This window comes from Narcine bancroftii, chromosome 13 (genome assembly GCF_036971445.1).
Source record: "Narcine bancroftii isolate sNarBan1 chromosome 13, sNarBan1.hap1, whole genome shotgun sequence".
NCBI lineage: Eukaryota > Metazoa > Chordata > Chondrichthyes > Torpediniformes > Narcinidae > Narcine > Narcine bancroftii.
The window spans coordinates 61,763,329-61,791,207 of record NC_091481.1 but is presented as its reverse complement, the minus strand read 5'-3'; the positions used below and the strand labels follow the sequence as shown (position 1 = coordinate 61,791,207).

The 27,879-nt window shown below is 42.3% G+C and overlaps 1 protein-coding gene across 2 annotated transcripts in view; it reads left to right on the top strand.

Annotated features, from left to right (window-relative positions):
• LOC138748909 (protein phosphatase 1 regulatory subunit 29-like) overlaps positions 1-27,879 on the top strand; it is a 174,001-nt gene that overhangs the window by 10,742 nt on the left and 135,380 nt on the right. Inside the window, exons 2-3 of one of the 2 annotated variants that reach the window (XR_011348316.1) lie at positions 3,905-4,040; positions 21,021-21,098. The gene's annotated coding sequence lies outside the window, so the exon portion shown is untranslated. Of the gene's footprint in view, positions 1-3,904; positions 4,041-21,020; positions 21,099-27,879 lie in introns of those variants that run through there. The other variant, XM_069909828.1, reaches the window with a different exon arrangement.

Sequence of the window (27,879 nt, the reverse complement as noted above, 5' to 3'; positions counted from 1 at the left end):
GAAGATATAGTGCCCCTAGTGTGTGGAAGGGGAAAGGGGAGGAAGTGCTAGCTGAGAGGTCAGGTTAGTTACACCTTCTCCTTGGAGTCAGGAGGTGTGGGGTGGCTCCCACTTGAACATTGATGCAGAAACTTCACCATAGTGTCGTGCTGTTTATGTTGTCGTTAGGATGAAACATTAAGCCATTGTTCACCTCCAAGGCAAACAGGGACCTTAGACACTAACAGAAAGTTAAAGGTCTCATTCTCTGCAGTTAAATCTGCCTCTTCAGTCTGGTGCTCATTTTTCTATCAATCCCATCATTACACTGGACAACAAATTTTTTCAAAAGGTTTGCTTCCTGAAGAAAAATTGGGGATTATGACGGACGACGTCAAGACGAACAAAAGGATAAATCACGTAGGAAGTTGGAAAAGCATTAAGTGAACTTTTATTGAATTTACCATGTTGAATTATATCATGTTTTGCCACTGATTTTCATTTGTACTCAGCATCTGATGCCTCTCATGTCAGATATCACTTTTTGGTTGGTTTCAATGTCCTGGTGAAACCTTTCATCATGTTTATCACTGACTGCACCGAGATCAGCAGGGAAGATATACCCTGCTTTATGAAACTAGAGTGATCCTATAAAACCTTTTGTAATCCAAAATGTCATAAAGTGAAGACCCATTCATACTATTGAAGGCACTTTTCATAAAGGCAAAAACCCATTCAAATCTTTTCGTAAAAATGAACACAGGTTTCTTTGTAAAGCTAATATTCATAAAACAGGGTATACATGTACACCACCGGCCTACTGCAGGGGGCAACCTCTGTACCTGCAGGAGTGTAATGGGACAGGACAACACCTGGCCGGCTGTCAATCAATCGGCCTGAAGGGATCAAGCCCTTGATCCCTGGTTGGGTGTCAATCACCCTCCGGGATATAAGCCTGCGCCGGCCTCCCGAGGCCTCACTCAGAGTTGCTGCAGCTACAGCCAACCTGGCTCTGTGGAAGTCTTTGTGGATTAAAGGCTGTTGTACAGTCTTTACCTTGTGTGTGTCTGACTCTGTCCAACAGCGAACCACAATATGAATACTTGTTCTTCTTCATATGTATTGTTTTTCAGTACGTTTGTTACATCTAGTTGTGTGCCTGTGTATTTTGCACTGAGGACTGAGGAATGCTGTTATGTTGGGTTATACTTGTGACAATAAGCTTGACTTGGTCCTCTTCACTCTCATTCCTGAAATGCTGGGGGATCTCAGCTGGTCTCGCAGCACCCATAGGAGGTAAAAATAGATTATCGACACTTCGACCCTTATCTCCTCTGGACACTCTGAGACTTGCTGAGTATCTTCAGCACCGCTGTGTTTTTCCTACAATCACAGCAGCTGCAGGCTTTCATGTTTCACTCTCAATCCTGATACAGGACTTTGAACTGAAAAGATGACAATTCCTTTTCCTTTTGTGGCTCATCTCACTGAGCTCTCCAGCGAGTTGTTTTTTTTTGCTCTTGAAATGTTCTGTTGGATTCAATTTCACTTTTAAGCAGAGTAGTATGTCAGCTTCTCAGAAATTAAATGCCCAATATTATGGTTATCATGGCGGATGTAATTCCACGAGTGTAGACAGAGGTTAGCCAGTCTCTGTCTACTTGTCATCTTGGGTCGAACTCCCAAATGCAGTGGAAGAATCTGGCTGCAACCCACCAGGATGTGCTGATGCACCAATTCCAGAGATAACCACATAGGTCAGCAATGGCCAGAATGATCTAATATCTGGCATTTGGATGGAATAACCCAATAATTTTCCTGCACCTCTTTTCCTTGCAATAAAGAGAAAGACCATTCAGCCCACTAAGTTTATTCCAGTCACAAATTTTCAGTTTTTTCAACCTGATTGAAATGAGTTCAGATTTCAGATTTATTGTCAGAGTACATAGATGACATCACATACAACCCTGAGATTCATTATCCTGGCATCAAGGCAGAATTAACACTTATTGCTAGTACAAAAAAATTGTGCTCAACATACACATATAAACATGTAGGAAATGTAAGCAAACTGACTGTGCAATACAATGAGAAAAAAAATCTACAAAGTGCACAAGTAAGAGTCTGTAAATGAGTCCCTGATTGAGTTTGTCGTTGAGGAGTCTGATGGTGGAGGGGGAGCAGCAGTTCCGGAATCTGGTGGTGTGCGTCCTGTGGCATCGATACCTCTTTCCTAATGGCAGCAGCGAGAACAGAGTGTGTGCTGGGTGGTGTGGACCCTTGATGATCGCTGCGACTCTCCGACAGCTGTGCTCACTGTAGATATTCTATATTGTAGGGAGGGTATTGCTTTAGATGTCCTGTGCTGTGTTGACTACCTTTGGTGGTGCTTTCCACTCAGAGGTATTAGTGTTCCCAGGCCAGACCGTGGTGCTGCCGGTCAGCACACTTTCCCCCGCATATCTGCAGAAATTTGCCAGGGTTTCTGACATCATACCAAAGCTCTGCAAACTCGTCGGCGTGCTTTTTCATGATGCCATGATTTTGTTGGGTCCAGGAAAGATCCAATGAGATAGTGACTCCCAAGAACTTAAATTTGCTCACCCTCTCCTCCTCTGATCTCCTAATGATCACTGGATCATATACCTCTGGTTTTCCCTTCCTGAAGTCAGCAATCAGCGAGGTTGATTCATCCAAGTTTCAATCCCTTCTGTACGCTGATTCGTCGGTCCTTTTTATACAACCCACTACCGTGGTATCGTCAACGAATTTGTAGATGGTGTTATTGTCACAATGTGCCACACATTTATTGTCATACACATTGTAAAATGTATATGTGCGGTGCAGTCGTGCTCCTGGGCAGGATCGGGAACCTTGAGATCTACAATTTTTTTTTTACAATTTACAATTGTAGTATGTCTGGGTGAGTTATGGTGAGGAGCTGGTTGGGGACCGGCGGCAGCGGTGGGGACGTGTTGGGGACTGGCAGCAGCAGCGGTGTGGAGGTGATAGGACCATCGGCGGTGGTGGGGACCAGCGGCAGTGGCGGTGGTGGGGAGGTGGTCGGGACTGGTCCACTTTTCTGGCCAGAATTTTAAGGTCACATGATTTTGTATCTGGCTGATAAGTCGATCCCTTTTTTTGGGCTGTTTGTTGGGTTCTTTAAGGATCATGTTATCTGCTAAAATTCTAACTTGCTGCAGCTTTATAAGTGCTTGTCAAGAAAAACTATGATGGTAACGAATTTAATTAACTGAAAAGAAACAATAAATGCATAAGGTAGATCAAATATTCACAGTGATCTAGTGCAAAAAAAATGACAAAGTAGCAATCCTTTTGTGTTGTCGGAGCAGACTATAATTCGTGAGATTGAGTCCAATGGCTGTTGAAAATAAACTGTTCTTGAAGCTGCTTTCCAGGCTTCTGCCTGAAGGTAGCAGTGAGAAGAGCTTGTGACCAGGGTGATGGGGGTCATTTATGGCACTGGCTGCTTTCTGGAGGCCGAATGCTTTGCATAGATGCCTGCAACGGATGGGAGGTTGTAGCCTGTGACAGACCTGGCTGTGTTTACACCTTGAGTGGGTGGAGATTTCATTTTCCCAGTGCTTGTCTTTCCAAGAATCATCTAAAGCCTTCCCATCCTGCAAATTGAAATCAGTCAGGGAAACACAGGCAGAGCCACTGGGTGTAAGCTTCATGCAACTCAAGCTGAACAAAATATGAAGATATAAATTGGTGATAAGTGCTCTCAATGTCTCAGATAGTAAGTCCCTCTATTTATCAAACAAGCTGAGAAATCTCATTGAAATATATTTCTGGATTTTGGCATCTCCACTAAAGTTTTCTGAGCATCTTGGATAAATGCTTTCATTATAAATGAACCCAAAAATGAAGTAACCTTAATCTTTAAATCTGTTTATTCTAGACTGGCTCTCAGTGTTGTGAATCGCCTGGAATGTATCCAGTGGAATGAAAGAAGACAGGGAATTGACAGCGAAAGAGTGATACATTTCACTGATGCACTGTGGCATAATTAAACCATCAGATCTCATTTTCCAAAGGTAATTTTTATTTTTCTTGATGACTCTAAAGCAACTTCATCTGAGTAAATATGTACGAAGGGTTGGTTTAAATTTCATGCAAACAAATTTGACAATGAAGTTTCTTGGGGAATGAGGGGGTCAGTGGGTGAGCAGGAAGGGTGTCAGAGGATGAAGGGTGTCCCTGGGAGTGGGTGAGAGCAGGGGGTGTGAGGTATCAGTGGGTGAGGGTGGGTGAAGGGTGTGACTGGGGTGGGTGAGGGAAGGGGGTGTGTGGTATCAGTGGATGAGACTGGGTGAAGGGTGTCACTGGGGTGGGTGAGGGCAGGTGGTGTGGGGTATTGGTCGATGAAGGGTGTTGCTGGGGTGGGTAAGGGCAGAGGTTGGGCGGTATCAGTGGGAGAGGGTGGAGGAAGGGTATCACTGGAGGTGGGTAAGAGCAGGGGGTTTTGCTGGGTAGGGATGAGGGGTTTCAGTGGGCAAAGTTGGGCAGGGTGGGGGAATGGCATTGATGGGTGAAGGGCAAAGGATTGACAAGGGCGTTGAGTGAGTAATGACAGGGAGTTAGTGACCATGCTTTGCCATGTTGAAGAAGGAGGAAGATGTAGTACTGACGGAGGAGGAGAGAGTAGTTTCAGTGCCAAGTGGCAATGGGTCGCAATGCATGGTCAATGAGGAGTGGCTGCAGGTTGTTCAGAGGGGGGGTGAAGTGTTCATGGAATAAAATGGTGCAGTTTCGACACAGGAGCAGAGTGTGGGGTGCAGTGTCAGTGCGGAGGTGGAGTGAGAAGCATTATCAATGGGAAGTGGAGGGAAGTGAGAGTAGTATGGGGTCATGGCGGGAGGGGCTGTGAAACATCATTGATGGGAGAGTGGGAGCAGTGCTAATTTTTTAGGTGCTGGAGCTCACCTAAAAAAGATCAAATATCATCATGTTATTAGTGGTATTCCCCCCCCCCCCACCCCGACAGCCACCACCCCCTCTCCCCATTCCCCACCTCAACACCTGCTTCTGTAAAATCCCCTGTATTCATAGTCAGCTTCAGAACAAATTTAATAGAGGGGGCATTAGGGTAACCGTGGTGGCGGGGGGAGGCCCCAGCGTAGCTACACAAAATAGCGCCTAGCCGTGGTGGCCGCCGTGTTGACGAGGAAAGAGGACGAATGCACCGGTGGTGGAAGAAACAGGGTCCTTGAATGTCTAGAATAGCATTCAGTAGGCGTGGGGGGCGGGGGGGAGGCCATGACGCCAACCCTGCCATATTTATGCGGCCGCTGATAAATTCCCCACCAGTTAAAATTTTCTGCTTGTTTATTTTGCCTTATTTTACAGAGGTGCCAGAGTGACATTCCGGTGAGCTCTGGCAGCATTGCACCCCAGTGTGCAATATTGGTGGGGTAGTGATGTAGAGCATTGAATGTAAAGGTAATGGATCCATTATTGTCATGTAATACTACTGTAAGGCAGACAGAGAGTCACCACTTTGTTCAGCACCTGGTGTTCCTAGGCAGTCTCCCCTCCAAGTACTGACCAGGCCTGAGCCTGCTTAGCTTCTGAGATCAGACAATCTCAGGCGTATTCAGCCTATTAGACTATTAGAATGTAGAGCAATGTCTTCATGGTGAGTGCATTTCTATTATGGGGTTGGGGGGCAAGATTAATATGGGTGTGAAAATGGGTACCAGGAAAATGAGGAGAATAGGAAGCTTCGATGGATTGGGAGGCAGTGTTGGTGGAGGAGTGAGATGTCGTGACAATTAGATCCTGGCGTACCTCATATCTGGGGGGGATCAGTTGGATGTGTCAGTGGGGTAAGCGTGAATGTTGGGAGTGGAGTCAATGGGGGGAGTGACAATAATGTAGAATGGGGAGCAATGATGGGGTCTTTCACTGGTGTCCCTTTCTCTTGATAATATGGCATGCTGGCTGTGGAAGATTTTAGTCAGCCAAATGCTTTCCAGAATTACATTGAAATTTCAGATACCACATCAAATCTGTATTCAAAGCTTAGCAACACAATGGCTAGATTAGATGATGCGAATGCGAGCTTCTTGGTTTGAGGATCGCCTTGAAGTGGCGTAGAGGAATAATAATTACAGGATTGTTTTCTTGATGCTTTGTGCATACGTGTAAAAGGTGACAAAGAAAATCCTTTCCAAATTAACAAATAGAGATCTGGACAAACTTGTCAACAAATTTGTATCTAACATTATCTGGTGCTGTTAAAAATTGTTCATTGTACATCTTACCAGGTTTATTCCGCCTCTGTTTCTTTTTCACTTCTCTCAGGCAAGTAAATAATTTAGTGTGTTTCAATTTAGAATGAATTGTACATGGACAGTGGGAAGTATCCAAATCAATGGATTGGGTGATATTTTGTCTCTCATGCTAATATGTGGCAGGTCGAAAGTAGATCTGAAATTGAAATTCAAATCTGGATCCAGGTTCAGCAGCGTCAATTTTATGGACAAGTCCTCACTTGTCATAACTGTAATGTTGCACCGCCTTAGCTCTCTTGATTTTTTGCAAAGAAAATTTTCAGTATTTAATTTCTCTTTCTTATTAAAAATACACTTATCTCCTCAAAGGGCCATGAGATAATGTTAGAATTTTCCAGCATTTTATTTTCTTTGCACATTTCCATGCAATTTTTGGATAATTTATCTGTTTCCATAATTCAGGAAGAATGTATTGACCTGAGTTGTCTCATGCATTTGTATGTTCCTCAGTCTTTAATGTAATTAATTTTAATTTGGTGAGATCTCCATGGCATAGATTGGAGACTCAGCTAAGAGTTATACTAAATCACAGGAGTGTCAAAGCTTCAAGTTGCATCTTAAGAGGGGCTTGGTCTCTTAAATCTCAACATCATCTGGAACAAAGCAGTTAGAGCAATGGGATTACGGGATTGTTTGTAAAGAGTTCTCCCCATGACCTGTATTGGTTTTCCTCTGGTGCTCCGGTTTCCTCGCACGCTCCAAAGCCTGTGGAATTGTGTGGCGCGCTGAGGTAGCAGCGAGCAGGCACAAAACTCGAAAGACCGTTCAACAGGCTTTATTCCAGTAAAAGTCTGAACACCAGTTCATGCCTTGGTGGCTCCACGTGTGACTGGCTCGGGTCTATATTCAGGTCGGCTGATTGACAGCCGGCCAGGTGGAGTCAGCCCCTTAGGTGGTCTTCCTGCAGGTACAGAGATCGCCCCCCCGCAGTCGGCTAGTAGTTGTATCACCACAAGTTGCGCTAATTTGGGTGAAATTGGATGGCACGCGTTTAAATGGCCAGAATCGGATTCTATCGTGTACATAAAAACAAACCCTAAACGTTCACTCGCTCCTCCATCAGGTACAATGGCTGCGGTGGGCATCATCGAACACGTGCATTGAAACGATTCACTCACACTACTATGATAGCACCTCCAAAACTCAAATCTCAACCATCAATGAAATCAAGACCGGCACATGAACATGCAGTAAATGGAATGGTATTGATCATGTGCAGGCAGATGGCCCAGAATTTGTGGGCTCTCGGGTCTATTCTTGTTCTGTACTCTTCTATGTTCTGCTCCCTGAAGTAGCCAGGAATTACTTGGAAGAGCTATGGACTCCCCTTTAATGAATGTCCAGAAGGGGAGGAAATTCCACAGCAAAGCTCTGAATAATTTTGCTAAGCATTCAATTTTATGAAGGCATTAATACAATCAAACAAGTCTCCTTGGCTCCAGTGTCCCAGGTTCATAGCTGCCCTCTGCTGCGGAGTCTCTGCAACCACAAGTGGTTTCCCAGGTTCTCCTGTTTCCTCCCCATCCCAAAGAATGGACAGTGTGAAATGTAAATGATTTGGCAGGAGAGTCAGGGAGGCTTGTGAGAAAGGGCAAGGGATTGACGGGAATGCTCATAGATCCAATATGGAGGGTTGACCAAATGGGCTCCTTCTGTATTGCAGGGAAGTGAGTGCAGCCAAGATCATGAGAGAGAAGGTACTTGGCTTAAGGTACATCTCCTGTCCCGAATGGAATGCTTCCTCGGGTCCTGAAGGAGAAACCTGCAGAGATTGTGAAGGCATAGGTAATGTTCTTCCAGAAATCAATGAATCCGTTCGACTGGAGGATAGCAAATGTCACTCCACCGTTCAAGGCAGCAGAGAGGAAATTATAGGCCTATTAGCATGACGTCGGTGGTTGAGAAACTCTTGGAGTCATTTGTCAAGGATGAGGTTACATGAATCTATAGGCCCAAGTCAGCATGGTTTCCATGAAGGAAAAACATGACACACCTATTGCAATTCTTTGAAGGGATCACAGGGAGGATAGACAGGGAGTTGCAGTGGATGTTGTCCATTTGGATTTTCAAATGACTTTTGACAAGGCCGCTAAACAAGATGAGAGCCCATGGACTTACAGGAAAGACTCTAGCATAGCTGGTCGGCAGGAAACAGAGAATGGCAATAAAGGGATCCTATTCTGCTTGGCTACCGAATACCAGTGGGTTCCGCAAGGGTTGGTGGTGGGGCCGCTTCTTTTTACGTTGTACATAAATGATTTGGATTATGGAATAGATGGCTTTGTTGTTGAATTTGCAAATGATACCAAAATAGGTGCTAGGGCGGGTGCTGAGGATACTGAAAGGCTGTAGAGAGACTTGGATCGATTAGGAGAATGAAAAACGAGGTGGAAGATGAAATACAATGTTGGAGAGTCATCCACTTTGGTCGAAGAAATAGATGGGCAGACTATTATTTAAATGGGGAGAAAATACAAAATTCTGATGTGTGAAAAGACTTGGGAGTCCTCATGTAGGATACCCTAAAATTACCCTTCACTTTGAGTCGGTGGTGAAGAAGGCAAATGCAATTTTGGCATTCGTTTCTAGAAGAATAATGTTGAGACTCTATAAAGCCCCGGTGAGACTTCACTTGGAGTTCTGTGTGCAGTTTTAGGCACATTATTTGAGAAAAGACGAGCTGGCGCTGGATAAGGTTCGGCAAAAGTTGACCGAATGATACCAAGAATTAAGGGGTTAGCAGATGAGGAATGATGGTCGCCTCTTGGACTGTACTCGTTGAAGTACAGAGGATGAGGAGGGACCTCATAGAGACATTTTGAATGCTGAAAAGCCCAGACAGAGTAAACATGGCAAGGTAGAGGATTACAGGTCAAGAGGGCATAACTTCAGGATAAAAGCACATCAACTTTAAACAGCGATATGGAAACATTTATTTAGTCACTAGAGGATCATGAATCTGTGGAACTTGTTACCATGGGCGGATGTGGAAGTGAGGTCATTGGGTGTATTTAAGGCAGAAATTGATTAGTCAGGGCATCTGCATTGTGATAGTACAGACCTATCACCAATGTATATAGTGTATATAGTTACAGTATCTAGACTGTGCATACAGCGATTGGCTGAGAGCTTAGCCACGCCTACTGTCTGGGCCTTAAAGGGTTGTGTCCCTAGCCAGGTCGGATCATTCCGGACTGGTCGGCCACCTGTGAAGAGCTCCTGTCTTTTGCTAATAAAAGCCTTGGTTTGGATCAACAAGTCTTTGATTCTTTCGACGAGCTCTACAAGTAGTTATGGGGAGAAAGCCAGGGAGTGGGGTTTGAGTGGGTGGATGGATCAGCTCATGATTAGAATAGCAGAGCAGTCTCGATGAGCCGATGGGCCTAGTTCTGCTCCTATATCTTGTAAAACGAAGAGATCTTCAGTGACTGTGGCGAACATAGCAGAACCTAATAATTCTATTCAGGTACCTGCCTGCATTTTGCTCAGACCTTTTTTTTTTTAACCAGCGCTTTATCGCTTTATTCCACCCCCCCCCCCCCCCACCCATTTTGCTCAGACCTTGATGAAGGGCTCAAGCCACAAACATTGGGTTATGTAATTTTATCTTTGCTATAGAAAGTACACAATTTGACCTGCTGAGTTTCTCCGGCCTCATGTTATTACCTATTACTGTGTACACCAGTCAGCATTTAGGATCATAATCTTACATTGTCCAGCTTGCTATGCAATTGACTGGTACTATTCAAAATCAGACTTTATTGTCATGAACATGTCACAAAATTTGTTGTTTTGTGGCAGTGTCACAGTCCAAGAATTTATATAAACCACCTTACAAAATAAATAAAAATAGTGCAAGAAAATGTCAAAGTGAGGCAGAGCTTTGGTTCATTGTTCATTCAGGAAGCTGATGGCAGAGGGGAAAAAGCTTTCCTTATTCATCTTCAGGTTCCTGTATTTTTTTTCCCCTGATGGTAGCATGACCTGGATGGTGGGTGTCCTTGAGCACCTTCATCTGTCTGCTGCAATAACAGGGACCTCCAAATAGTCAGCCATTCCAATTGCACACACTATTCCCAGGCCGGCATGACTATCCATGGCTTCACTTATCGGCAAACTGAGGAAACTTGCAAATTGGAGGAACCCTCCAACCAGTCAGCCTCAAAATTATGACAGTCTCTTCCTTCACCATGCCATCAGGCAGTGCATTCAGATTCCAACAGCCTCACTCCGGGTGAAAAATTTGTTCCTGAGATTCCCTCTTCCCCTCTATCCTCAACCTTTACTGTGGCCAAATGTTTCTCATTCTCAAGAGGTTTATAAAATTAGGAACTGATAGGGTCAAAAGTCAGAATTGTTTTCCCATGGTAAAAATGTCACATGCATTTAAGATGAGGGGACGGTGAAGCTTAAAGGAGATGTTTGGAACAAGGTTTTTTTTCCACACAGGGACTGCTGGGTGCCCGGAACAGCCTGTCATGGGTAGTGGTAGAAGCAGATATAGTAAAACCCTGGTATCCGGAATTCAAGCAAACGGCAGCCTCAAACAATTGAGGAAAATAAATAAATAAGTAACATTATAGGTTAAACAAAATGTAAGAAAAGTGAATTTTCTCTGAAGTAACACATGAATCTTTGGTGAAGATGGGAACAAATATTCAGCCAGCGGAGTGCCTTGCTTGTGCTTTGTCCATAGCAACTGTTTGAATAAAGTTGTGTTTGAATAAAACAGCGCTGCCCAGGATGAAGAACTGGTTGATGCCTCTCGCCATTGGGGTGACTCTCAAAGTGTCTCCTTAGTAAGAGTCACCCTGTTCAGAAGCTTTATCTGTAAATTTGTGAGGGGTGGGGGAGCATTTATATCTATAATGTTATTGTTGGTCTTTTGGCAGCTCCGTGGAGGGGGAAGAACCTGTAGATGAAGCGACGGTTAAATGCTTTCAAAGAATATGACTAAAAATAAAGTAAAATGCTTTAAAGTTTATATATTCATGCAGTGAAGTTTGTTCCATGTACGTAGAGTGTATAATTTTTAAAAACTATTTATTCTTCATGCAGGGGTATTACTTTGGCATTGTAAGACTAATTCTCAAGCAACCAGAAAATGCACTTAACTGGCATCTACCAATCCTCATAGGCACTGGATACCAGAGGTTTTACTGTACAATAGTGGCATTTGTTTCTCGACTGATGAATGAATATGCAGGGGAGTTTAGTAGAAATTATACATTACGTTCAGCACAGACATGTGGGCCGAATGCTCTCTCTTCCCAACCTTTTCTCCTCATAATTTTGTTTACTTCTGATAGAACCCCTTTAGCCTCCTCCACTCCAAGGAAAACCCATTGAAACCAATTTTATTGTGTCTATCCTCATCACAAAGACACTGCCCCAGGCCACATCCTGGTGAATTCTCCTCTTCAGTGCAATCCTCGGCCAGTGGCTGCCCTCAGCTACCTGCCTCACAGAACTGTCTAAGGCAAGGCAGTCTTTTAATCCTCTGGTTTGCAGTCTGCAGATGTAAAGATGGCTGGATTAAACATGAGCAGTTTATTGAGATGCAGAGGACAGAGCCAGGCCCCATGCCATGACAGAATCAAGCTCAACAATAAGTGCAATCAGTCCTGGCTTAGCAGATACATTCTTCATATAGTGAAGCAGGGCAACCTTAAGGCAATGAGTGCTCCAATGTCAAGGGCAACTAAAGTTACTGACAGTCCTGTTTCTTGGCACTGACCTCCGCCAGTATGAAATGCTCCGAGCGTCTGGTGATGGAACCCATCAGAGCACACGTCCCAGCGAAGCTGGACCCACTTCAATTTGCCTTTAGAAGTAATCGTTCCACTGATGATGATATAGCCTTGTCCTGACCCACCTAGAGAACAATAACTCATCGATTTCAGCTCCAGGTTTAGTACGATCATTCCCACGAGGCTGGTGGAGACACTGTCCTTGTTGGGACTCAACACCCCCTTTCTGTAATTGGATTCTGGACTTCCCAATGGGAAACAAAAATACAGTCTCTCTGGGTTGGTAGCAAAACAGAGAGCACTGTTGTGCTGAGCATTGGTGCACCTCAGATGCACCTCAGGGGTGTGTGCTCAGCCCGCTACTGACCACGACTGCTTCGTCAGATCCAGCTCCAACAGTGCCATCAAATTTGTAGATGACGCAACATTAGCACACCTCAGGAGAATCAGGGACGACCACCCTTCACTACACATCAATAACTCTATCGCGTAGTGGGTAGCGAGCACCCAAGTTCCTTGGAATCCATTGAACTAGTGACCGATTGTGGACACCAATCCCTTGCAAAAATGAGCTGCTGGAGACGTTCAAGACAGCATCGATGGAGAGAAATTGAGATTAATGGTTTGGGCGAAGCCCTGCATCACAGCTGAATGTGGAGAGAGAAGATACATCTCTTTATTTTTAAAATATTTTTTATTGGTTTACATTATGCACAATTGAACAGTACAGTTATATATTGTATTGTAAAATTCAAAAGAAGAGAAAAAAACCCTAAAAAGACCTTATAATTCAAACCTCCTACTACTAAGCAAGATGAAAAGCTGACACGTAGGAGTCACGTGACAACAACCTGGAGACAGACAGCACAGCATCAAAGCTTCAGAACAACCCAAATTCTTTAGGTTAAATGGTCTTTTGGAAGTTAATATTTGACTCTTTAAAGGCATATCTAATTTTTTTTCTAAACTTAAACAAGACATAATATTATTTAATCATTGTGTATGTGTAGGTGGAGGATTGTCTTTCCATTTATTCAAAATTGCACGTCTGGCCAGCATTGAAGTAAAAGATAAAATTCGGGTTTGAGTTGGAGTCAGTAAAACATCATGATCTTGAAATGATCTGAATATAGCAATTAAAGGGCAAGGTTCTAATTTAAATCTGAGAATCACTGATAAGTCCAGAACATGTGAACAAAAGAAACTTCACCAATCTTACATCGGTCACATAGAGGGCTTATATCTGAATAAAAATGATACAATATAACTTTAGACATATGTACTCTATAAACCACTTTTAATTGCAACAAAGTGCATCATGAACAAAGGAGGGTCATATTAATCAGATTACAAATAGAATTTCACACCTCATCTGAGAATGAAAGATTCAAATCCTGTTCCCAATATTCTTTAACATTTTATTTATCATTTTAAATATTTAACAATCGACAATCATACCAAATACAAGACATCAAGAAAACCCCTCCCTCCACTTCCCTCCCTATACAAGTCCTAATAAATAGAGATAGAACAAAGAAAAAGAAACACAAAAACGCATCTCATTGTCAGTACGTACGGTACAATATATGGAGACAGTTAATACCACAGTGTTAAAATCTTTATAGAGGTCTATGGGCTAGCCAGTAGCGATTGTAACCATATATTGATGTTAATATGCTCTAAATATGACTTCCAGATTTTTAGGAAAAATCTTCCTGAGATTGTATGTGACCTTTTCAAGTGGGATGCAGCTATTCATCTCCAAAGACAACCTCTATGGGAGGCAGACTTCCCTGTTACTGCTATACACTTCTTGGCCACATATAAGACAATTTCTGTGAATTTAACTTGAGAAATAGTTAGTGAACTATGAAATAGTGAACTATCAACTGTGGTGAAGTTCCCCAGAAGACAAAGCTCTGGGTCTACTGGGAAGGTAGCTGTCTTGGGTAAACTTATACCTCTCATTTTGTTCATTTTAGATTGGTCACAGTGTTTTAGCTACCGAAAGAAAATAGACACACACACCGAGAGCAGTTCAGTTTATACAAATGTTTATTACTAATTCAAAAGCTGATTTCACACTACAATATGCAAGCCCTTCCCAACTATACTTATCAACGCTTGGACTGGTCCCAACTGCCGAAGCGAGGCAACAACTGCACATTTGTAGTAGGTTGTCAGGGCGCTGGTAGCAGCTTCTCCACCTCCCCCGACCGGGACGTTGCTCGGACTCTGGCTGTTCTTCCTTCTTGACAAGGGGTGTTCCCACCCCTCGGAGAGTCTAAACTTCAGCAGCAGGACCACAGACTTTTATACCCCAAAAACAATTAATCATGCACCCACTCCCTCTAACATTTGTCAGTCAAAATCAAAGCTGAGCATACTATTCTACAATTTAGAAGATTAATTATTATGGAGCAGGATGCTATGATATCCTGGTTTATCTCGTAGATACAAGGACTCATTAAAACTTCTTGAGCAAGACAGGTTGTGACCAATACGTCAATTTCAGAGTGTCGTATTTGACAACTGCTTTCCCTGGGCCTCACGGTGGAATTCCATTTCAAAGTGTATCTTCAGATAAGTCCCCATGGCTGAGTTTAATTACATCTGCTAGTTCTGAAAGTAAGGTGACCTGCGTGTGGACCCAGTGTCGTCAGTTCCACATAAGCAAAAAGCATCTGAGTACATGGTTTTAATCCTCCATTACATTCCACCCCTTGGTCACAATCTGTCATTTGCGAGGCCTAACCAGTATTTGAGTACAGAGGGAGCGAAAAAAGAGAAATCAAAACAACAATTACAAAGATAAGCAATGACGCGAGCAACCAACGGAGGATAGTGTGGCCCACTCCCCCAAATGTAGCAGTTAGCCATGAGAAAGGATTCCAACCAAGGCTCAAATTATCCTTGTTGGCCACAATACCCAGATACTGGAGCTCACGAACAGATTTTGAAACATGCTGAACAATAACATATTTATATAAGCTGCACTTGAGGCTGGTGACCGAGGACTTCCTTGGTGTAATGCATCGGACCGTGTTTCCCACGGGGAACTCCCTTGGAACGTCCTCGACATTACAAATCCAATTGCTGGCATCAAAGCAGCTGTTAAGCCAGATCACCAGGAGTGTAAAATGGAGAACCTGGAACAAAGAAGCCTGACACATGTCACTCACGATACCATAAGCGTTCAGTGTTTAAACAGACTAAATCATCCTGTCCCTCAATAGCTACCCACCGAGTGTTACCCTGGGCAGGTGTCACTATTTCCCCTTTTACAGGAGGGCCACTACCTGGTGGTGCCACCCATACCTTTTGTCCAACATTCTCTGGCTCGGGAATGGGGGGCAATGACTGTTTTTCCTCTGGAATAGGCTGTAATTCAGGAGCGTGAAGAAGTCGGTGGAAAGGTGTACCTCCTTTTAAAGGGCGATGATTCAAATTGTTGACTGCCTGCTGCAGCACATGGCACCATCCCTTCTGGGTCCCCAGTGATGTTAACAAATGAATTTGTTCCTTCAGTAAGCCGTTCATTTGTTCAACTAACCCGGCAGCCTGCGGGTAATAAGGAATATGGTGGACCCATAAAATACCGTTGTCATTTGCCCAATCACAGATTGCTTTCCCGGAGAAGTGCGAGCCATTATCAGAGTGAATCTCCTCTGGAACATCATAACGATAAATCAAATGGTTTTGTCCTTGGATAGTGCTAGCTTGGTCAGCCGTCTTGGTGGGAAAAGTAAAAACCAGGCCCGAAAAGGTGTCAACCATTACTAGGACGTAATATTTACCCATGCAGTCTAGCATGGGGCCTATGTAATCAATTTGCCAGACCGCAGCTGAGTGAGCACCCCGTTTTATTCGGCCATGCGGACCAGGTGGAACGGTATGGAACTTCACAAGCTGACATTCTGGGCATGTACATATGACCATGCGGACATCATCCTTATGGATGGATAAAGCATGTGTACGGGACCACATAGCTGATCCCTTCTCCCCCAAATGACCACTCTGTTCATGTGCCCATCGAGCCAGGGGGACGGTATCAGCACAGCTGATAGTGGCAAGCTGATCTGCTACTGCATTATGTTGAGCCATGTTAGTCGCCATATTGGTATGGGCATCAACGTGATAAACGGTTATCTCATGATGGTGGGAAGCATCCCACAACAGCTGCCACAACTCTTTGCCCCATACTGGGCGGTCATGTATCATCCAGTTGTTCTTTTGCAAATCAGGCATCCATACCACAAGTCCATTAGCCAAAGCCCAGGAATCAGTAAACAGGCGAAGAGGGTGATCATGGGGATCTAGTGGTAAAGTGACTGCCTTCAACTCAGCATACTGACTGGAGCCACCATCCCCCTCCTCCGATAACTGAGTTCCTGACCTAGGATGGTAAGCCACCTGTTCGTGTATGCGGCCCACCCCTTCAGGCCCTCTGGTCGCACGACTCTGAATATACCACTTCCATTTAACAATAGAAGACTGCTGAGCCCGCCGGATCTTTAGATTAGCATCATTAGCCAGGACCCAATTCATTATAGGAAGTGCAGGTCGCAATTGAACATCTGCATCGCCTGTCATTCTTTCAGTCTCTAGCAGGGCCCAGTAACAGGCTAGTAACTGTTGTTCAAAAACAGAATAACGAGTGGCAGCCTCAGGCATGGTACGTGACCAGAATCCTAGTGGGACTCGGCGACCCTCTTGTTTCTGCCAGAGGCTCCAGGAGGCCACATCATCAATATAATGGTGAATTGAGAGGGAAGGCGATACTGGAAGGTGGGTGAAGGTATACTGGCGCCCCTTCCAGGTAAAGGCGAACTGATCCTGTGAGTCCTCAGCTATAAGAATACTGAAGAAGGCCTTAGCGAGATCAATGACAGCATACCATGTTCCTGAGTTCCCAGTAGCAATGTTTTCAATAAGAGTGACAATGTCCGGAACTGCTGAAGCAAGTGGTGGGGCATGTTTGTTCAAAAAACGATAATCAACTGTCATTCTCCAGGAGCCGTCCGGCTTCTGGACCGGCCAAACAGGGCTATTAAAGGGCGACGTTGCGGGCCTCACTACCCCTTCTTCTTGCAGAGCATCGATGGTGGCAGTAATCTCTTCCTGCCCCCCAGGGAGATGATATTGTGGAATGCACACTGGTTTCATGGGGGCTGGCACCATCACAGGATCCCACTTAGCCTGACCCACTACTAGTTTTTTTGTAATAGTTCGAATTCCAAATTCAAATCCCCCTTGGCTAGTATTAAGGGCCATACCGGCCAACATATTAATACCCAGGATACACTCGTCAGTAGCAGCCACCAGGGCATGTAACCAGACAGGGGAAGGGCTATCACCCACCATGGCACAGACTTTTATTTCCTTTGCCAGGGTGACCGCTCCTCCCAACCCCTCTATTCGAAAGGCCGGTCCAGTCCAGAGGTCTGGATTACCAGGAATCACCGAGTGCTCTGCACCGGTGTTGACCAAAGCCAAGTATTGGCGATCATTACCCCCACCCCAGTGGATTGTTAACGGTATGTAGGGCCGCGGATCCCCGTGTGTGCGCCGTGTCTCGATGGAGTAGACACGGGAATCCTGCCCACACCTTCAGGCTTCAGAAGGGTTCGGGGGCTTCCAGGACCACATGCTATTGTTATCTTTAAGAGCCTGTTTAACCCATTGTTTTACCTCATCATGAGTAACTGGAGCAGGAGAAGCCAGCTCGATAGAAGCAGCAGTGGGAGCAGAAAGCACAGCTGGGCCAGGAGGACTCAGCAGCTGGGGATGATGTTCCCCTGCTTTTTGCCTAAATCGATCTCCAATGGCAGCCAGCTCTTTTACAGAGAAATCACGGATCATTGACTCCTTCCGACCCCTGTTCCCACTTTGGCTCACAGGGTCCTCCACCCAGTCTAGGGGAGGAGGTGGAGGCCATCCAACAGAGGGAGTAGGCCATAGAGCATAAGCAGGGGTTTGGGTATTTTCCCCTGGGTCCACATGGGAAACCGGGGTATCTATCCCTTCCATCTCTACCCTTACATCATCCCCCCTTCTGTCTGTTTGGGAAATCTGCTGCCTTATAGGGCGGGCATGAACAGCAGATGGAGAGGGTAGTATGTTAGACACATGCTGAGGAGTATCTGCATTATTACCATTGTCATTCCAGATATTCCCATCCCAATCCTCAATTACATCAGGATCGTCACCATTCCTTATCATGGCATGAATACGATATGGATCGGGTTCTACTCCATGCCTTTCCTTATCTGCACAGAGCTGCTGCCGGAGTTTAATATTACGACAAATCATTTGGACATGCTTATCTTCCCATTCTTTGGCTCTGTCCTGACTGGTACGAACAATCTCGCTCATCATGGAACAGCATTGTCGCAGGACTTCTAGCTCCTCCTCTAATTGCTTTCTTTTGCACTGAGATTCTACTTCTCTTTGAATTAATTCTGCTTCACGCTGAACGGAGTGGCGTAATGCTGTGGCCAGCAACCAAAAACCATTCGTCAGCATTCCCTTTTTATCAGGAAATTTACTTTCTCGAAGGAGAGTGGCAACCCGCTCTCCCAGAGGTGCACTTGATGAGTCTAACTTCTCATCCCAACTAATGGGTGGTCCCAACAAAGACAGGGTATTGGCCAACATGCCAAACCCATCGTCTTTGGAAGTCCATCCAGGAATCAAGAACTGCTCAGGGCTCACCTCTTTCTTTCGGCGAAACATCTTGAGACCAACCCTGCTCGCAGCGCCAATTGTCTTGGGTAAACTTATACCTCTCATTTTGTTCATTTTAGATTGGTCACAGTGTTTTAGCTACCGAAAGAAAATAGACACACACACCGAGAGCAGTTCAGTTTATACAAATGTTTATTACTAATTCAAAAGCTGATTTCACACTACAATATGCAAGCCCTTCCCAACTATACTTATCAACGCTTGGACTGGTCCCAACTGCCGAAGCGAGGCAACAACTGCACATTTGTAGTAGGTTGTCAGGGCGCTGGTAGCAGCTTCTCCACCTCCCCCGACCGGGACGTTGCTCGGACTCTGGCTGTTCTTCCTTCTTGACAAGGGGTGTTCCCACCCCTCGGAGAGTCTAAACTTCAGCAGCAGGACCACAGACTTTTATACCCCAAAAACAATTAATCATGCACCCACTCCCTCTAACATTTGTCAGTCAAAATCAAAGCTGAGCATACTATTCTACAATTTAGAAGATTAATTATTATGGAGCAGGATGCTATGATATCCTGGTTTATCTCGTAGATACAAGGACTCATTAAAACTTCTTGAGCAAGACAGGTTGTGACCAATACGTCAATTTCAGAGTGTCGTATTTGACAACTGCTTTCCCTGGGCCTCACGGTGGAATTCCATTTCAAAGTGTATCTTCAGATAAGTCCCCATGGCTGAGTTTAATTACATCTGCTAGTTCTGAAAGTAAGGTGACCTGCGTGTGGACCCAGTGTCGTCAGTTCCACATAAGCAAAAAGCATCTGAGTACATGGTTTTAATCCTCCATTACAGTAGCTCACGTGATCTTGGTTAGGGTTCCCAATTGTTCTTGATTTTAACTTATAAGGTGTCAGAAATAAAACTTCTCACACATGAGTCTCTTTAAAACTGATGACACGACAAGCTTTATTTACAAGTCTGCAGAGTTGGACTCAACTGGCTTCTCACCAGTTAATCCCCGATACATACAGTGCTTTGATTTTTATACCCTTGTTGTTTGCCCTTCCCCTTCTTATTAATACTGTTTTAATTGGTTAGTATTGCAAAAGCATTCTAAGTACAACTGCATTTTTAATTATCATGTTCGTTACGTACGCTGCGAACTCTATATACACTAAATTCTGTTTCTCACCCTTCTTATCAATCTTTTGTCTCCTGCATGTCTCTCACTATGACCATGAAAAGATAGGTTTAAAAAAAAACATATCCAGCTGAACCTTTTGTCCTTGGCTGCTAGTAAGCTCCCTGTCCGTTCTGGCTTCCCTTTTTATGATTAATCATCACATTTTAACTTAAGTCATTTTAACCTAAATTCTCTATATAACATAAGGCTATTCCTAAATCAAGCAAATTATTATAAATAAGAGATATTAAACCTTTATTAGAAAGTTGTAAATTAAAAAGTGTATCAAGGATGTTTGCCTTGGGGATTCGCGAAAAATCAGGAAATTTCATTTCAGTCTGAAATTGAACAAAATGCCTAACTTGTAAATATCTAAAAAAATGAGTGGTTAATTAAAATTTCCACCAATAGTTAAAAGGAAGCAAAATTGTTTCGAATAAAAATGTCTTTAAAACATTTAATACCCAATTTTTTGCCTGTTATTACAGACAATATCTTGCAAAAAAGGTTGAAACAAAAAAGATTAGATATAATAAAGCTGGCAAGAGAAAAGCTCTGAAATCTCAAAAACCTTCTACATTGTGCCCATGTTCTCAAACTATGTCTAATTATTGGATTATCAGTTAGTTTATATAGAAAAGAGGGTAAAAAAAAGACCCTAAAGTTGCCAAAATAGAGGTACTTTTAGTAAAATTTAGTTCAATTTCTACCCATGAAGGACAGTCAAATAGATTATCAAAGTGTAACAAAAGAAGTAAATTACGTATATTGACTGCCCAGAAATAAAATCTAAAATTAGGAAATGCCAATCCACCATTCCTTTTAGTTTTTTGAAGATGAGCTTTCCTTGCCATATTTAGGAATATATAAGCGGAGCTAATGAGTCAAAAAAGGATTTGGGAATGAGGAAAAAAGATCTTTATAGCTCCGAGGAAAATTAGAATATCTTGGTATCAACTGCTACCCATAAAACTGACTGATAAGAGAAAGCAAAGCTAATATGCTTGGTAAAGAAACATCTGGATTAGATACAAAAAAAGCAAAATATCATCGGTGTAAAAATGCCGTTCCTATGTCTCACTATAAAATCTCTACTTTCAGGAAGAGCAAATTGCTAGAGGCTCTAATACCAAGTCAGAAAGTAATGGACTTAAAGGACAAACTTGATGAGTTCCCTGTTGAAGATTAAAAGGTTTTGATTGCTCTGAATTAGAGAGAATTGAGGCGGTAGGACATAATATTTTAATCCATTTAATAAAACATAGTCCTGTGGCAGCGCACATCCTCATGGCGAACCAGACCCGCTTGTATTGCCACGTGGCGGGGCAGCCATGGAGAAATGGCATTGTCAGAGGTTTCTCTCTGACTCCAGCATCCTTTTCAGCGCACACCCTGGGCAGCGATTATGACGTCACAATGCACCAGGTGACTGAGCTCCTGCTGCCCTTAAAGGGACCGCTGAATTTGAATAAAAACGGTCGTTAACAACCCTCACCGTGGTGGCCGTGTTTCTTCCACTGCTCACACCGTCACAGTCCAAAATTAAAATTTTCTGAAGTGGCAAATAGATAACTCCATTCCACCTGACCAAAAGTTTCTCTGCATCTACAGAGAAAACACATTCAGGGGCAGGAGTAGGAAGTAAATATAAACTATTCAATACACGGTGTATATTAAAATAAGAATAACTAACAGTTCTTAATAAAACTGGTTTGATATTCAGAAATTATTAATAGTAAAATATTCTCCAATCTATGGGCCAATATTTTAGACAAAATCTTCAAATCAATGTTAAGTAAAGAAATAGGCCTATAAGAAGCACATTTAAATTGATCCTTTATTAAAAGATGATGGAATATTCCCTTGTTTAAATGAGTCATTAAGCTCAGAACTTAAATGGGTCACAAGCAATTTGGAAAAGGATTTATTAAATGCCATGGGGTACCCATCAGGTCCTGGAGATTTACCAGTTTGTAAGGAAGAAATTTAAAAAATGATTTCCTCTTGAGAAATAGGTGCCTCCAGACTCATTCTGAGAGAGCGTAGGCAAATTAAGGCAGTCCAGAAAATCCAACATTTAAATACTATCATTATTGCATTCAGAAGAATACAATCTAGAATAGAATTCTCTAAAGTTATCATTTATTGGTCAGTAATATCAGTACCATCCTCCATCAGAATGTTATTAATTTGTCTCATAGTAGCCACTCCTTTCAATTGGCTAGCCAAAAGCTTATCACACTTTTCACCATGAATGTAGAACTGTCTCATACTCCTCAAAAGTTGCTGTTCAATGGAATAAGTAGAAAGAAGATCAAATTTAGTTTTAAGTTCAACTCTCCTTTTATATAAATCAGGATTTTTAATTTCTGCATACTGTAAATCAATTGTTTAATCTGATTGATTAATTTTAATCTTGCTTTATAGTCTTCTTTATCTTAGCTGTGTAAGAAATGATTTGCCCTCTCAGATATGCTTTCATAGTGTCCCAGACAATCAGGTTAAAAAGTGTTGGAGAAATATTTGTAGTGAAGAGAAACTGAATTTGCTCTTCCATAAAATTCAAAAAATAATTATCTGAGAATATTAAAACGCCAATGCCTCTTTGTAAAAGGAATACCAAAGATAACAGGAGTGTGATCAGATATCACTGTTCCTTGATAGTCACATGATTTATTATCAATTATTTAAAAATAATCAACCTGAGTATTCGGTACGATGAACATTTGAAAAAAAGAGAATATTCTCTACTGTTAGGATATAAAAAGCAGCAAACATCTGATATACCAAAATTTGTTTAAAAGTTGCAGATTTACTTAGAACAGCAGATATAGAGGAAGAAGAACAATGTAGAACAGTATTTAGCCAACAATTAAAGCCCCCCCCCCTCCCCCTCACCATCCCAGTGAGTATTGAAAATCTTTCAAAAAATTCCGGTTCAATGGTTAGGGGTGTATACATTAGCAACAACAACCATTTATTATATTATTTACCTGTCGGAATAATATAATGACCCTATTTTCCTTAAAAAATATTTTTAAATTGAGTTTTATCAGAAAAACATACAAAAAGCAGTAATGAAACCTTTGCCGATTTACAAATAATAATATATAGTACAGTTGCAATACAACTTAATTCTAAATCCAATAAATGGTAATACATACAATATTGTAAGCAGTAAGAAAAAAAAGAAAAGAAAAAAAATCAAACCCACAGCCATAAAGGTTAAAATTCATATTGTATGTAGTGATAGGATCCAAACAAGCACACCCAGCGACCTTCATCGTCTCACTTAATTAGTTAAATTATGGAAGTGAGGTATAAATGGGCCCCAAGTCTTGTCAAAATAAATCTTGATTTCATGTCATTGTGCCTCATTTTCTCCAGATTTCAAAAGGGCATCATATCTAATCGCCACTGATTATGTGTAGGTGGGAACTCATCTTTCCACTTGAACAGAATTGCTCTTCCTGCTAACAAAGTGGAGAATGCTAAAACTCGTCTTTGATTAGAAGATAAAATAATATTTATATCTTTAGAAAAACCAAATTACTGGATGTAGATCGAAAATTATCCTAAATATGGTTGAAAAATTTCTAAAAATGTTGGTCCGATATTTTTGCAAATTACGATGTGTCTAAAAAAGGCATTGAATATTTTACATTTGTCACAAAGTGAACTAATATCAGAATAAATTCAAGCAAGTTTGATTTTTGAGAAATGTACACGATGTAGCACTTTGAATTGAATAAGACGATGCCTAGCATACAACGATCAATCGTAAATCAGGCCCAAAATTGAAGTCCATTCTTCTTCTGAGAAAGAGATATTCAGATAATTCTCCTATTCAGTTTTAATTCCACTTCAAGATATTGCTTTCATATTCAATAGTTTATAATATAAAGCAGATACCATGCCTTTATGAGTAAATTGTAACTTGAAGAGTTCATCAATAAAATTTGGGTCAGGAAATGTTAAAAGCTGAACAAAATGTCGAATTTGATAGTGTCTGAAATAATATCTATTTGATAGATTAAATATCGTCACCAATTGTTGAAGAGAAATAAAATGTTGTTGTGTAAAAGAATCTTTAAAACATCTAAAAATTTCCAGTTTTGAAAACCAGCATCTAAAATAGTTGGTTGAAATAAATAATTAGATATTATAGGACTTGTAACTATAAATCCTAAAAGCCCAAACAATTTTCTGAATTGATTCTAGATCTTCAATCCATGTGTCTTTATTTACGACTTCCATAATTTTATATTTTTCTATAAGGTCCTCTCTCCTAAATTTCAGCCAGTACCGTCCCAGATGGCTCAATCTCTCCTCATAGGCCAACCCCACTTATTTCTGGAATTAACCTGGTGAAACTCCTCTTATCACCTCCAAACCCTTCCTTCCTCTGCCCATAAAAGGATAACAAGCCTGCTGTAGCATATGCTTCAGCAAAGACTAGAAGGGCCAAAGGTTTTTTTTGTGCTGTAATATTCTATGGCTCTCTGCTTCCTAAAGTCTGTGGAACAGCAGGGCATTTGATTGCAGCATATTTATTTTTTGGTACATCTTCCATATGTTATGCATGAGCTCATACACACAATTACGTTATTTCCTGCCTGTACTAAAACTGACCAGCCAGGTATATGCATTGGGGTTCTTTTTTGTTTGTTTCTCTTCACATCAGAGCTGATTCCTTGATGTAAAGAGGCAGCTTGTGGGTTTGACGGTCTTCATACCTCACACGGGGAGGTACGCTCAATGCTGTCCTCGAGCGGGACCTTCACTGGGTCAGTGGTCGGATAACCTGACTCTCTCATCCTCTGCCATTGGCTTACCCTCACAGTTCAAAATAAGCCTCGGCAATCCATTTTGTATCTATTCTCACTGACTCAGCCAGCTGTATGAATTACAGTTAATTCTGGGCGGCACAGTTAGCGTAACGGTTTGCGCAGCACCAGAGATCAGCTCTGTCTGGAAGAAGTTTGCCTGTTCTCGCAGTGTCGGGAGTGAGTTTTCCCGTGGACTTCGGTTCCCTCCCACTGTTCGAAATGCAATGGGGGTTCGTAGGTTAATTAGGTGTAATTGGGCAGAGCACAGGGTCATGGGCCGAAATGGCCTGTTATTGTGCTGTATGTCTAAATTTAAAAAAAAAGCAGATTTTAGAGTCTTCCCAATTACTAATGATTATAAGGAAGCTTTAAATCTATCCAACATAAAATAGAAGAACAGAATTGTCCATAAATTTTCTTTCTGTTGAGCCCCCAGAACCCTGGTGATAACTAAGAAGCCCAAAACATTCGGTGCAAGGTTTCTTTTTAAATCTCCCCATTTTCCTCGAGCAATGACTCTAGAAAAGAAACCAACTCAGTAGAAATCTTTCAACTTCTTGATCTGTGGGATTTTTTTTCCCAATTTCATGCATCCTTCAGTTCCTTGAGGACATCCTATAATTTCACTGCTCATAATTACTATTCTACACACACTTAATATTTTATTTTATAGAGCTTGGGTTTTGCTTATCAGTGGATGATTAAGGAGTCTCAGTTCATTGCTTTACTGTTCTGCTTGTATAATTTATTGAGAGAGAAACTTAAGGCTGCAAATTTAAAGCAAGAAGATTTTATTTACAAGGTAGTTCACTGCTTTTCCAGTGTGTCATTTTTATGCCATTGCGTATTTGGTTAGTAATGTGGAGGAGTAGAATTTTAAAATCAGATGGATGATGTGGGTTTTATGATTCAGTGAAGCACATCAGCTTGATGTACTCACTCATAGAGGCTGTGCAGCAGTCACTCCCAGTGGTTCCCAATCTTTTCTTCACCCACAAATAATATTAAGTATTCACTTGCAGAACAATGCAGCACAGAAATAGGCCCCTTCGGTCCTTCTAGTCTGTGCTGAGCCATTTTTTTTTGCCTAGTCCTCCTGACTTGCACCCACTCCATAGCCCTCCATACATTTCCAATCTATGTACCTGTTCAAATTTAAATGATAAAATTGAGCCTGAATTCACTTCAGCTGACAGCTCGTTCACACTCCCACCACTCTGTGTGTGAAGAATTTCTCCCTAATATTCCCCCTAAACTTTTTTCCTTTCACTCTTAACCCACGTCCTCTGGTTGGTATCTTACCCTCCCTCAGTGGAAAAAACTTATCTATATTTACTCTGTCTATCCGCTTCATAATTTTAAATATCTCTCTTTCTTCTATGCTTCAATGAATAACGTACTAACCTGTTTAACCTTTCCCTGTAACTCAGTTCCTGAAGTTCTGGCAACATCCTTGCAAATCTTCTCTGCACTCTTTCTATCTTATTGATATCTTTTCTGTAGCTAGGTGACCAAAACTGCACGCAATATTCCAAATTTGGCCGCACCAATGTCTTATACACTTTACGAAAACATCCCCACTCTACTCGATATTTTGATTTATGAAGGCCAATATACCAAAAGCAGTATTTATGACCCTATCCACCTGTGATGCCACTTTCAGGAAATTATGTATCTATATTCCCAGATCCCTCTGTTCTAAGGCATTTCTCAGTGCCTTACCATTTACTGTGTATGTCCTTCCAAAATGCAATACCTCACACTTAAATTCCATCGCCAAAGTGTCCTTAATGAACCCAGAGACCACCAGTGTGGGGAAGGGCAGGTGAGTTTGAGCCCTTTGTGGCCAGGCGCAATTGCAGTGCCACCTACAAGTTTGCAGATGACACCACAGTTGTCAGCAGAATCACAAATGGCAATGAGGAAGCGTCCAGGAGGGAGATAGATCAGCTCGTTGAACAGTGTATTGACAACAACCTTGCGCTCAACGGCAGCAAGACCAAGGACTTCAGGAGGAAGTCAGGAAAATGCAACCCATCCCTCAGCAAGGCCTCAGGAGAGGGTCATAACTTCAAATTCCTTGGTGTCAACATCTCCGAGGATCTGTTCTGGAGCCCCCATGTTGATGCAATCACAAAGAAGGCCCATCAGCAGCTATACTTAGTGAGGTGTCTGAGGAGATTTGGTATGTCACTGAAGACTCTCTTAAACTTCTACAGGTGTACCATGGAGACCATTCTGGCTAGTTGCATCACTGCCTGGTATGGAGGTGTCAACTCTCAGGACAAGAATAAATTCCAGAGGGTTGTTAACTCAGCCTGCAACATCAGACTTCACTCCCTCGAGACAGCTACATGAGGCGGTGTCTTAAAAAAGCAGCCTCTATCCTCAAAGACCCCCCCCCCCAACCCTCCACCACCCAGGCTAGGCCCTCTTCACTCTGCTTCCATTGGGGAAAAGGTACAGGAGCCTAAAGACGAGCACTCAGTGGCACAAGGATAGCTTCTTCCCCGCTGCCATCAGATTCCTGAAAAATCAATGAACCACAGACACTCCTTTACTTTTTGGGCATTATTATTTTTATTTTTTAAGAATGTTGTAAGACGGTTATAATGCTCTATGACCTGCTACGAAAAAACAAATTTCATGACTTGTTCCCTGACAATAAATTCTGGTTCTGATTCTCAGACCACCAATGGGATTTTTGTTTTGTTTTGGTTGGAAAAGTGTTTTGTGAATTTAATTTTTTTATCATCAAATTTACCACCTTATTTTAGATGTTATTTGTTTATTATATCTTCACCGTGGATCACCTAGATCAGAGTGAAAATATTGTGAGATAGAGATGGGCAGACTTGCAGTAGTATTTATTCAACGTGAAACAGACCCCACTTTACTGGGAGCCATCAATTTTGCAGCAATCAGCTTATTTTACTCCAAATAGAATCTACCTTACAGCAGCGAGCAGCCAATTTTATCAATTTATCTCGCAGCAAACAGTGTCTACTTTCCAAGAGTTCATTTTTACAACAGAGTTTAGAGCAATTTGTTTTACAATAAGCAGCAAGCAGTATATTTCACAGTAGGCAATTGCAAAGTTAATGCCATCTATCGTACAGCAAAACAAATGT